The following is a 12,438-nucleotide window of genomic DNA, read 5'->3' as shown; positions in this document are numbered from 1 at the left end:
CAGCTATGGCTCCGATTGGACCCCTAACCTGGGAACTTCCATATGGTGCAGGTGTGGCCTTAAAAAGAAAAAAAAAAAAAAAAAAAGAGAGAGAGAGAGAAAGAACATTTAGTAAACCAGCAGCTCAACACTCCAGGGCTCTGGGTGGGTGTCTGGGTCTCTGCATTGTACCAGCCCCAAACCAGTAAGAGCCTCCTGGGGCTGCCTCCTTGGAGTTCCTCTGAAAGTCATTGTCAGCAAGTATGAATAATGCCTGAATTATAGAAATACACCATTGAATGAAATTAACCTTCCCTAGAATGAATATGTCCTTAATACTTAGATCAAAAACTAATTAATGCCTTCTGGTTTGGGAAAAAGAGAAAAGGGTTACCTTATTTCCAAGCATCTTGTGTCAACAACCCACTTTAAGTGTCTGTAATTGCCACTTCTGAATAATTAAAAGTCAAGGTCACATGGGTCAGGGAAGAAACCTATAATTAACGTCTAAGCATAAGCATTAGATTCTCTAAATGGACTCAGATTGTTCTTAAAAGGGTGCTAGGGGAGAGAGAGCTTGACCTAGTTTTGTTTTTTGTTTTTTGCTTTTTTTTTAGAAAAACCAACCTTTTGTGTTTTCCAAAAAAATATATATACATTTTTTAAAGAGATAAACACGTGTTTAAGATGAACTCACTGATTAAATGACCCAGCCATTTTATAGATGGATATTGCCAGGTTTTGAGAAAGTTGAAATAACATGATCTACCAAGTAGATAATAGAAGGAATGTCAGATATTATCAGATCCTCGCCTACATTCTTTCTTCAGGTAAGGAAGGTAAAGTCCAGGTGGGTAAGTGACTCTCCCCATTTACACACTAGCCAGTGGGCGGACCAGAATGAGAACCTCCTTGTTTGTGGCTCCAAAGCCAGTGCTTTTCCTACCACCTGGAGCAGTAACAGCAAGACAGTCAGGAAACCTGTCTCAGAATTGCTGTTTTGCTTAAGGCGCAATTCAAATAGTGTTCATCAGACACATTTTCGACAGCTAACCAGGAAAGCCCACATCAGTTTATGCCCGGCACACAGTTGTTATGAAAGGAAAGATCCTTAGGCTTTCAGATGTCTCATTCATCTGCGGGTCCTCTGTGGATCAGCCGGATCAGGGGTTGTACTGGAATAGGAGGGAGGCAGTGTGATGGAGCCCAGTGGTTCTCAACCCCAGATGCATTAGCTTTTGTAAAGTGCCAAGGTTGGGCTTCACCTCCAGGGATTCTGACTTATTTGATCTGAGATGGGGTCTGAGCACTGGCATTTTTCCAAGGTTCCTTTGATGCTGTGTGTGCAGATAGGATTGAAAACCATTGACGAGCAAAGTCTTGGTGTCAGAGCTGGGCTAAAAATCCCCACACTTTGACATATACTTATTTTTTCTGAATTTCCCTCATATATATATATATATTATTTTTTTTTTCATTTTTGGGGCTGCACATGCAGCATATTGAGGTTCCCAGGCTGAGGGTCTAATCAGAGCTACAGCTGCCAGCCTACACCACAGCCACAGCAGATCTGAGCCGCATCCGTGACCTACACCACAGCTCACAGCAACGCCGGATCCTTAACTTACTAAGCGAGGCCAGGGATCGAACCCGCAACCTCATGGTTCCTAGTCGGATTCATTTCAGCTGCACCACAATGGGACCTCCTATATATATTTTTTTAATGGAAGAAAAAATCCTATCCCATTAGGTGGCTATAAGTATTAAATTAGATTCGTATACAAAGCATAGAGAAGTTTCTCAGTGAAACTGACTCGTCTTTCTTTTCTACATTTAAATGGCAATAGCAAAGATGTAGCCTGAAGCCACCGAGCAAAGGAGAGCAGGAGTGAAGCTAACTAGAGGGGCCTGACTAGAAGGACACAGGATCCTTATATCTGAATCCTTCTCTACCTTCCGCTGGCTCACTTTTTTTTTTTTTTTTTTCCTGGAATAAATACTATGTAAATCAATGGCTGGGGACACCTAATCCCCCAGGATGTGGATCTGTCCACTCAATGATTTGCATTATTTTGTTCAGGTGGGGCAGTTTCCATGGACCTTCCGTTTGTGCAGGTTTTCTGCTTATAAGCGCTAAGCCATCAGGGCTCTTTTTTCAGGGAGGAGATTGTCTAAGGGCAGAGATGCATCTCTTCTCTCTGTCGGGCATGCTTTGTGCCACTTCTACCTGCATAAGGTCATTCTCCACCAGCCCAGCCCTTAGAAGATGCCTTCATAAGTGTGCAAATAATTCTACACGGGCCTGCCCAGGGGCACCAGATACCATTTCCATTCTCATCTCTAAACACACAGCATGTGGAAAATTCTGGTGCCACGGGAGGCAGGGCATGGAGCTAGAATACAGAAATAGCAACAATCAATGCCTTTGATTCTTGGAGCCACCCAAGTGACAAAAGCAAAAATTGTACTCCCGGCTTGGTTTTTCTTTTTCCCACTTGAACTTCAAAGGCTGTAGGAAGTGAAAAGAAAAAATCAAAACCCAAATCCAGAGCTCTCTCCTCCTGGATGCTTGATCTTCTCCTGGTGACCCTGCCCCAGACCATTGTTTGGCATCAGCCTACGTCCAGCGATGGCACAGAAGGGCCCCCTCCTTCCGAGGAAGCCACCTGCCATGCCTTATTCTTGGGTCTGCCTTTGAGTAGTGTTCCTGCCCAGGCCCTGGCCAGCTCTCTGGTTTGGGTTTCTTATCCATTACTCACCCCTTTTGGGACCCACTTTTCCCCACCTGGTGACTGAGTTTCCCAGTGTTTCAGAGGCAGGAATCAACTTCAGGAAGGAAGCTTTTTCCCCTACACGTGGCCGTCCAGCTCAGGCAGGAGAGGCTGGCAGGAGCGTGGTGTATGGAGGTGATGGTGGGCTTTGCTGCAGCCCTTTGCAAAAGAACTGCTGGTCCATCGGCCTTCTGCCTCCTGCTTTCCTTCTTGTTGGGTGACTCTCTGCCATTGCTGTCTAGAACATTTCAAAGAGCACAGTGGCTCTAGGCCCTCTCCCCAGGGATTCCTCGCCCTTCTCCTTCCTCTCACCCAGCACTCCAGGGCCCTTTCTCCTGCACTCATGGAGCCCAGGAGCCATTCAAGTGTGCAGCTATTTTTACTAGAGTGTGAAGGATTCTCAGGGTACAAACTATATTTAGCAGAGGTTAAAGTTTACATTACACAACCAGTGGGGCACAAGATTCAATCATTAAACAGCCTGGTTTTAGTCTTCCTGCTTCACTCCTTTACAAATGGGCTTTTACACTCCTAACCCTTCTTCTTTCAACTTCAGCCTATGGATAATTCAAAACCTTTGTTGCCTGCAAGGAAGGGACTTCTTTTTAGGCCTTAAGTCCCTCTTCCACCTCAGACAGAGATTTCCTTACGGCCATCAGAACCTGTGAATTAGCAGGAATCTATAAAGAAATGCTAAATGGAACCCTTCCAGTTGGAAAAAAATCTAGCCTAGAAATTCTTTTGCGGGGGGTGCTGTGCCCTTGGCCTGCAGAGTTCCCAGGCCTGGGATCAAACCCACACCACAGCAGTGACCTGACCCACAGCAGTGACAATGCTGGATCCTTAACCCACTGAGCCACCGGAGAACTCCTAGGAATTCTTAAAAATTCAAGCTACGCACTTAAAGTCTCAAATGGACACTCACTGACAGCGGTAGTTGACTTTTAAGGCCAAGGTCCTAAGAAGGAATGATGTCTGAGGGTGTTGAAATCAGCATGAAAACGAAGAAGAGGGCTGGAAGCTAGCTCGGCTCAAGAGAGGAGCAGGTGCCTAGGTTCCAGGACTGGGTGTGTAATGTGACACGCAGCACAGCTGGTCCTTCAGCCGCTGGAAGCACTGCATGCAAACAGCCTGAACTGCCAACCCTGAATTGGAGGGGCCTCAGATGAAGGGTCACCTTGCTGGACGTGACACCCCCTCCTGGGGCAGCTTGCATCCAGTGACTGCTCAGGGCTGGATATAAAGGTCCGTCCCCTTCACTTCTGCTCAGGATAGCTCTAGAGCAACATCCCTTCTGAGCTCCCAGGTTGAACAGCCTTGTGTTGGGACTGCCTTCTGCACAGGTGGAAATTTCCAGAGCACTTCCTCATTGCACTCCTGCGTGCATCTCCATCTCAACCATCACTTCCCAGGGAGCCCAACCTAAGATGATGACCAGAGAAACCCACTGACCTTCTCCTGATAAATGCTCTTGGGTAACCCTGGGTGGCTGCCTTGCTATGAAAGTGCTGTCAGCAGAGTCAACAGCATCAATATCCAGGGATAGTATTAGAAAGAAATGTAAGATCTCAGTCCCCATCCCAGGCCAACAAAATCAGAATCTGTACTTTGCTAAGATCCTCAGATGATTCCAGTGCAGATTCATTTTTGGTAAACACTGGCCTCCATGATAATGGGATGAGAAATGATTGAGCAGGAACGTTTACCAGGAGCACAGAAGTATTCCAGTCCAGTGGGAATGATCTGGTTTTAGTGCAGAAACTATTAAAAGGAGTTAAGGAGTTCCTGTCGTGGCTCAGTGGTTAACGAATCCGACTAGGAACCATGAGGCTACGGGTTCGATCCCTGGCCTTGCTCAGTGGGTTAAGGATCCGGCGTTGCCGTGAGCTGTGGTGTAGGTTGCAGACGTGGCTCGGATCCCACGTTGCAGTGGCTCTGGCGTAGGCCAGCAGCTACAGCTCCGATTAGACCCCTAGCCTGGGAACTTCCATATGCCGCTAGAGCGGCCTGAGAAATCACAAAAAGACCAAAAAATGAATTAAAATAATAAAAGGAGTTAAAACCCTAACCCTAACCCTAACCGTCATCCTCACCCTCACCCTAACCCATTCCTTTGCCACAACCCACTCACAAAAGGGCAGAAAACAGAAGCAGACGGTCAGACAACAAATTGCTCAAGTTAGGAAAACAAGCTGCCATGTTAAATGAGGAAAAAGCAGGTGTGTAAATTAGTCTGTAAAGCGAGTGTCCCAGTTCGTAGAGCACAGAGGAGAGACGAAATGCAACGCAGTAGATGAACTTTGAACACAAACCTTGACTTAGAACTTTCCCAAATGACCGCAAGGGAACTAGCATAGGATAAGCCTCCCCAAGGAATTTCCTCGTGGTGCAGCAGGTTAAGGATTCAGTGTTGTCGCTGCTGTGGTTCAGGTTAGATCCTTGGCCCCAAAAGTTCCATATCCTTGAGCATGACAAAAAAAATAATAATAACGTGTGTGTGTGTGTGTATGTATATATATATAAAGCCTCCCCAAGGGCAGGCACACCCACATAGGTAGGCAGGGGGACAAATTCACACTTACACTCATTCTCTTAGCCGCTCCATCTAAAGATTTCCACCAGGTCTTCAGTGAGAAAGAACTAGTTTATGTTAGAATGGCAATAATTTGTTGTAGAAACATGCTAAAATATTAAGGTGTAATGAAGTGCTTCCATGGTTCTCATTTCAGAGGGAGGTTTCATTCATTCTCAGCAGATCCTTTTGTGCTTATAAAACACTACATTAAACCGTCTCTCTGGACTTCTTTCTAGATGAATATCGAGTCTGAGTTTGACCTCCATGTGTGTCTTCTGATAAAACTTCTAGAACACAGAGCGGGAAAGAACAGGTATGTGGAGCCGTAAAGAATGGTGTGTCCCCATGATTGATTTCTGTCTGGTTGTGGCCTGTTCTCACTGAAGAGCAGCAAGGAAAAGGGGAGCCATCATGTGACTAAAACCCCTGAGGAAAGGTAAGTGTCCCCAGATATTAAGGGGAGGGTCAGGGGACCCAGTTGTGGATGAAATGAAGTAGACCCCTCCCACCCTTCCCCTCCTGCTGAAGGCAGTTGCGAAATCCCAACAGAACACATGGAGCAGCCTATGTGAGGCTCTGAAGGGTAAATGGTAGCAGGGGGGTTGGGGGAGAAGACCAAGGTTGCAAGTGCCACTGAACTAGCCCTGAGCATCCCACTTGTTGTCCATGTCCTCAGTCCAAATGGGAGGTGGCCCCGAATCCCCAAATGAGCAACAGGTGTGGCTAGCAAGAGCTCCCCCTCATTCTAGCTCCAGGTGCAGTTAACACACGGAGCCAGTGGGGAAGCCCCTGTTCGTTCTTTCCTCCATTCTCCCCCCACCCCTCAACGCCCCAGGCAATCAGAGCAGTAGCAGTGGGAGTGGCATCAGTACAGCCTACAGGGGACCCTTCCTCTTTGTTTGGAGGAGCTGTTTCCCAAGAGAATAGGGGAACCCCCCCAATCTTTTGCTTCCCTTTCACTTCTCCCCATCTGGCCCCCAATGTGGGCACATTCACAGGAAGTGTGCAGCCCAGCAGGGTACATAGAGCACCAGCTTTCTGTTGGGGGTGGGGGCATGGAGAGCTGGAAAGTACTAGGAAGATCACAGAAAGGGAGAGACTTGGGCAAGAGGTCCCATAAAGCTGTTCCCAAACTCCTGGACTCCATCCTGTGCTCTCTGGGTGTGGATCTCCTCCTCAAAACACATCAAAGCCATTGAAAACTGAACTAAGGGATGGACCACCACTCTGGTGCCAGAATGACCCCCCAGTGACACCCACATAGAGAACATGTAGGTAGCTGCAAGGGCTCTGAAAACAAGCCTGACCCTGAAACTCTGACTTACAGAAGCCTGGCAGAATTTTTAGCCTGAAACCATCTAAGTTGATTGCCTCTTAAAACAAACATTATCATTTGTAAATAAAACCCAGGTTCTCAAGACACAGTATTTAAAATCTTCAAGATATAATCCAACATGACTTGATGTATTAGTTTTCTACTGCTGCTACAACAAACGACCCCAACTAAAATAACATAGCTGTTTATTTTTTTAACGTTATATAGGTCACAAATCCAAAATTAGTCTCCCTGGGTAGAGTCCAGGTGTGGGTAGGACTGGCTTCTTTTAGAGGCTCTGTGGAAGAATTGCTTCCTTGCCTTTTCCAGCTCCGAGAGGCTGTCCTTATGCCTTGGCTTGCAGACCCTTTCCTCACTCTTCAAAGCAAACAACAGAACATCTCCCAGACCCTTCCTCCACAGCCACCTTTCTCCCTGATCATAACCAGGAAACAGTCTCTGCTTTTTTAGAGTGCTCCTGATTATATATGTCCCACCATATAATCTCCCTTATCTTAAGGTCTGCATCTAATAAGCTATCTTAATTGCACCTGCAGTCTTAATTCCTCTGGCCACATAAGGTAACATATTCACAGGTTCTGGAGATGAGGATGAGGACCTCTCTGAAAAAGGCTTTAGTCTGTCTTCCACCCTCAGCATATGAAGAACCATCAAATCACAACTCACATGAAAACAATCAGCAGGTGTCAGCACTAAGGTGGTGCACATGTTGGGATTTTCTGACAAAGACTTTAAAGCACATGCTATAAAATATTCCAAGAAGTGAGGGGCAGCACTCTTAAAAGAGACATTCTTGGCAGGGAAACAGAAGGTATAAAGAAGATCAATGTAAATTTTAGAATTTAAAAACGTATAATAACAAATTTTAAAACACTGAAGTTATTCAATCTGAACAACATAGAAAAAAAATTGTTTTCATGAACAGAGCTTCAGGAACCAGTGAGATTATTCCAAAATGTTTTAACATTTGTGTCATTCAAGTCTCAGAGAAAGAGAAAAAATGTGGGACATAAAAAATATTCTTTAAAAAATATTTGGCAAAAGGCATAAACCTACATATTCAAAAAGTTCAGTGAACTCAGAATAGGAAAACCACAAAAAATCCATGTCTAGACACATCATAATAAAACTGCTGGAAAACCAAGATGAAAAAACTCTTGAAAGCAGCCAGAAAAATAACATATTGCCTATATGAAAACAGTTCAAGTAACCATGGATTTCTCAGCAGAAATCAGGAATATGCAAATATAAACAAACTGCAAATGTTTGCCCATCAAATTAGCAGAAATTTTTTAAAATTATTGCTATTTAATGTTAAGATGCAAAAATATGTTAGTGGGAAAATAAATAAGAACAATTTTATAAAAAGCTATTAAATATCATCTACCAAAATTTTAAATCTACATATCTTTTAATCCTCAATTCTACTTCTTGAAATTTATCCTACAGAAATATTTGTGCAAGTTCTCAATGATGTGTTTTATGGCCTTTGTGTAATGGCATATAAATACATTAATAAACCACTATAAATTCTTACTGATGAGCTATTATTTAAATAAATTATAGAATGCCACACTATGGGATATAATCTACCTTTTGAACAATTATATTGGAGTCAAGTCTACTGGCATTCAAATCATATATGATATATATAATGTTAAATGATAAAGGCATTTGCCAAATATCACACAAAAACATCCCCACACGCACACACATATAAATTGGGTTTTATAATTGTGTGTGTGATTATAAATGACAGTGAAAAGATCTGAAAAGATAAAAACCAAACTGGTATCAGCAATTATTTCAGAGGAGTAAGATAGGAAGAATAGAAAAGGTACTTGTGCTTTTCACTTTACACATCCTTGTGTGAATATGTGTGTGTGTGTGTTTTATTTTTTATTTATTTTAATTTTTTGCTTTTCAGGGTCTTCCTACAGCATATGGAAGTTCCCAGGCTAGGGGTTGAATCGGAGCTGCAGCTGCCGGCCTACACCACAGCCACAGCAACTTGGGATCCCAGCCATGTCTGAGCCCTATACCACAAATCATGGCCACGCCAGATCCTTAACCCACTGAGCAAGGCCAGGGATCAAACCACATCCTCATGGATCCTAGTCTATTTTGTTAACTGCTGAGCCTTGAAGGGAGCTCCCTGTGTGTGTTTTTTTAAACAAAGGACAAGTTAAAAAAAAATGACATTAAAAAAATGGTAAATGGCCTATCTATGTAAGTTTCATAACATCTTCCAGTGTTCTGATCTTAGAAATTCACTAACTAGCCTTTCACTCTTTTCTGGGAATTTAGCGTTTTATTTGCTTCCCTTAAGGAAACTCAATCATCATATTGAGCATCTCCTAGTGAATACGTTTTTTTAACTGCTGCATAACAAGTCACCTCAAAGTTTACCCTCTCAAAACAACCAAGATTTATGATCTGATGTAGTTTCTGAGGATCAGGAACCCAGGAGTGTCTTGGTTGGATGTTTCCAGAGTTTCTCATGAGGTTGTAGGCAAGAGGTTGGCCAGTGCTGTCATCATTGGAAGGTTTGACCAGCACTGGATGACACTTGCAAACCCCTTGTGGAGATGTTGGCAAGGGAACTTGGTTCCACAATGGCTGTGGTTAGAGGCTCAATTCTTCTTCATGCCTTCCCGTTTGTAGGCTACTTACTGCGTGGCCGTTGGCTTCCCCTAGAGCCATCGGTCAAAGAAAGAGTGGCCAAGATGGAAGCTGTAATGGCTTTTATAACTCCATCTTAGAAGAGATATACTCTCACTTCTGCTACAGCCTATTGGCCGCACAGATGGACTTTGGTACAATATAGCAGGAAGAATACACAGAAGGTGGATATCAGATGTCAGAGACCACTGAGGGATGTCCAGAGGACTCACTATAGCCATTAAAATTTCCCCACTCTCTCTCCTCCCTATCTAAGTTCATAGACTTTCTAAGAGCATAGAAAGGGCAACTTTATCCCACAGTGTTACTGGTGAATTTAGGTGTCCTAGAGCATCCAATCCCTCCTCGAAAGAAAACTCTAGGGAGAAATAGGGAACTCCAGCTCCCAGAGTCCCAACCTTTTCTTATGAACAAGGAAATTTTCCTTTCCCTGAAGAGTCATGATTAAGGAGAGTTGGGAAAACTGCAAATGTAAATAACTGATCAAAGAGATAAACATGGAAAATAACCAGGTGCCTCCGAAGGAATCTCTTCAACAAGGGATCACTTGTTCCCACCTTGCAACCCAAACTTTAATCTTCACAAGTTAGGACAATCATCTCTTCACCCAAGTGGAAATTCCCATAGGCTGTGGAGCTAAGGAAGTGGAAATCTTGCCAGCTTATAGATCCACATAAAGATAAGGAGGCTCACCTGTTACTGAGAAAATATTAGAAGGCAATTGATACAATCAGAAGGTCCAAGGATAGTGTGTCTCTATGGAAGAACAAAACGAAGTACTTTAAAACACAGTGTATCTGAGAATTTGGCAGAGGATTTTCTGATATGTGGATGTACCTGATTCCAAAAGATGTGTGTTGTATTCCTAAGAGTATATTTGAATATATCCTCTATATTCAAACAATGTAGGTTTTGCTTAACATTTGTCTTTCACAATATTTCCTTGTAGATATGCTAGAGAAATAAAAGTAAGAGTTGATTCATCACAGGTTGAGCAACCTTATACAAAGCATGTTGATTAAATCATTGCTGTCAACTTGGAACAAGTAACATGCCTCAGGGCTTTGAATTTGGCCTTGTCTCATTCAATATTTTTATAAACTATTTGGACAGAAACAAAGAAAATGTACTTATTATATTTTCAAGTATTATAAAGTTAGACAGGAGAGCCAAGAAGCTGAATATAATAAAATCAGAATTCCCAAAAGACTGAAATGATAGGCCAGAACCCATGGCATACGAATGAGTGGAAAGGAAGTGGCATAAAATCTGCCCAAGTACAAAATGAGACCTGGCACAATACCAGTTAATGCAGGAAAGCTTTAAGTGAACTGCAAGTTTAATATGAGTCAGCAGTTCGCCAATTCTGCCAAAAAGGCAATGCAGAAAAGTAGTCTGCCTTGTAAAGAATACAGAGCTCAGCACCATGGTGCTCTTGAACTCATAACCCCCACACTGTGAACATGTGGATCCCTGGAATGAACAACAGATCCCTCCATGACCATATGTACCTTCCAGCTCCAAGATTGCATTGTTCTCCTTTTATAACATGCCCCCAAGTGACAGATCTCATAATTCTATCAAAAAAAAAAAAGGAAATGAATTTGTTGTATTCTTTAGTAATTCAAACAATATTTATTGAGAAAACAATGCTTGTCAGCTACTCTGCTGAAAACCAGAACACAAAGATGCTTAGGACACACACACAACACCTTTTCCTAGGTATTCATACAAACACTAATATAGGTGTTGATGTGGTGGGACTTGGTTAGTGTAGTCAAGGTTGCAGATCCGTTGACCTTGAGATAGAGAGATTGTCTGGACCAAATCACATGAGCACTTGATTTTGTTTATTTAATTTTATTGGAATATAGTTGACTTACAATGTTGCATTAGTTTCAGGTGTACAGCAAAGTGATTCAGTCCTACATATAAATACACCCATTATTTTTTCCCATATAGGTTATGACAAACTACTGAGTAGATTTTCCTATGCTATCCAGTAGATCACATGAGCACTTTAAAAGCAGAGTCTTCTCTGGCTGGTGGCAGAAGAGTAGGTCAGAAGTTCCAAAGCATGAGAAGGATTTGATGCACCTTTGCTGACTTGAAGAGTGAGGGGGCTCCTTGGTAAGAAGTGTACGTGACTCCTAGGAGCTGAGCTTGGCCCCCAGTTGACCCCAAATGGCCCCAAGCCAGTAAGGAAACAGTCTTAGAACCTCTAAGAAATGAATGCAACCACAAGAATGAGTTTGGAAGAGGACCCCAGAGGAGACCTGCAGCCCTAACCAATGCTTCGATTTCAGCCCAGTGAGACCCTGAGCCAAAAGCATCCAGCCCCCATGCCCAGATGTCTGACCTGCAGGAACTGTGAGGTAATACTTCTGTGGTGTTTTACAGCTCTAAGTTTGCGCCGATTGTTATTTAGCAATAGAAAACTAACACAGGGTAAGTAAACAGCAGCCGCACAATGAGGTAAGTGCTCTGTGAAGCAAAGCTACAGTGCACGGGGTTGGTTGTTGACTCAGGACCCATTCTTTTCCCCTCTGTTTCCCAAGCGAGTCTCACTTTTGTTCAAGTGGCCACTGCCCTTCCATACTTTCATTCATGGCTGCTACCTGCATACCAAGCTCCAAGCACAAGGTAATCAGTCTAAGTCAGGGTTTCTCGATGTTGGTACCATTGACATTTGGGCCTGGATCTTTTGTTTTATTGTGGAGGAAATGTCCTGCGCTTTGTGAGATGTTGGGCAGCCTCCCTGGCCTCTGCCCACTGTATGACAGTGACACATGCTTTCATGGCGCCCAACAGTGAGCATCAGCTATGTCTCCAGATGTTGCCAAGTGTCCTAGATGTGGGCAGGAGGGGAAGAAAAATCTTCCCCCAGCTGAGAACGTTGGATCTAAAGATAAGCTCAGCCCACCTTGTTAACAATTGCTCCAAGAATAGGTATGTGATCCCTTTAGGAAAAGGAGCTGTGAAGAGAGGTTTGAGGGGTGGGGGAATTCTGAGAAAATCTCATTCTTCAGGGAAGCCACTGGCATTGACCCTGTGTTTCCTCCTGTAGACATTGTTGTGCACAGATTGGATGCTGC

General features: G+C 43.5%; 1 long non-coding RNA gene across 1 annotated transcript in view; it reads left to right on the top strand.

Moving 5' to 3' along the window:
- LOC146404180 (uncharacterized) overlaps positions 1–11,718 on the top strand; it is a 59,862-nt gene extending 48,144 nt beyond the window's left edge. Inside the window, exons 6-7 of the long non-coding RNA XR_014844442.1 lie at positions 5,562–5,638; positions 11,650–11,718. This is a non-coding gene — a long non-coding RNA (uncharacterized LOC146404180). The remainder of the gene's footprint in view (positions 1–5,561; positions 5,639–11,649) is intronic.
- The last annotated feature ends 720 nt before the right edge of the window (positions 11,719–12,438 follow it).

Source organism: Sus scrofa, chromosome 4 (assembly GCF_054392235.1).
Source record: "Sus scrofa isolate SSC_HxYL_T2T_F1_AM1 chromosome 4, Sscrofa_HxYL_maternal_Yorkshire_Landrace_v2.0, whole genome shotgun sequence".
Taxonomy (NCBI): Eukaryota; Metazoa; Chordata; class Mammalia; order Artiodactyla; family Suidae; genus Sus; species Sus scrofa.
This window is presented reverse-complemented; position numbering and strand designations above follow the sequence as displayed.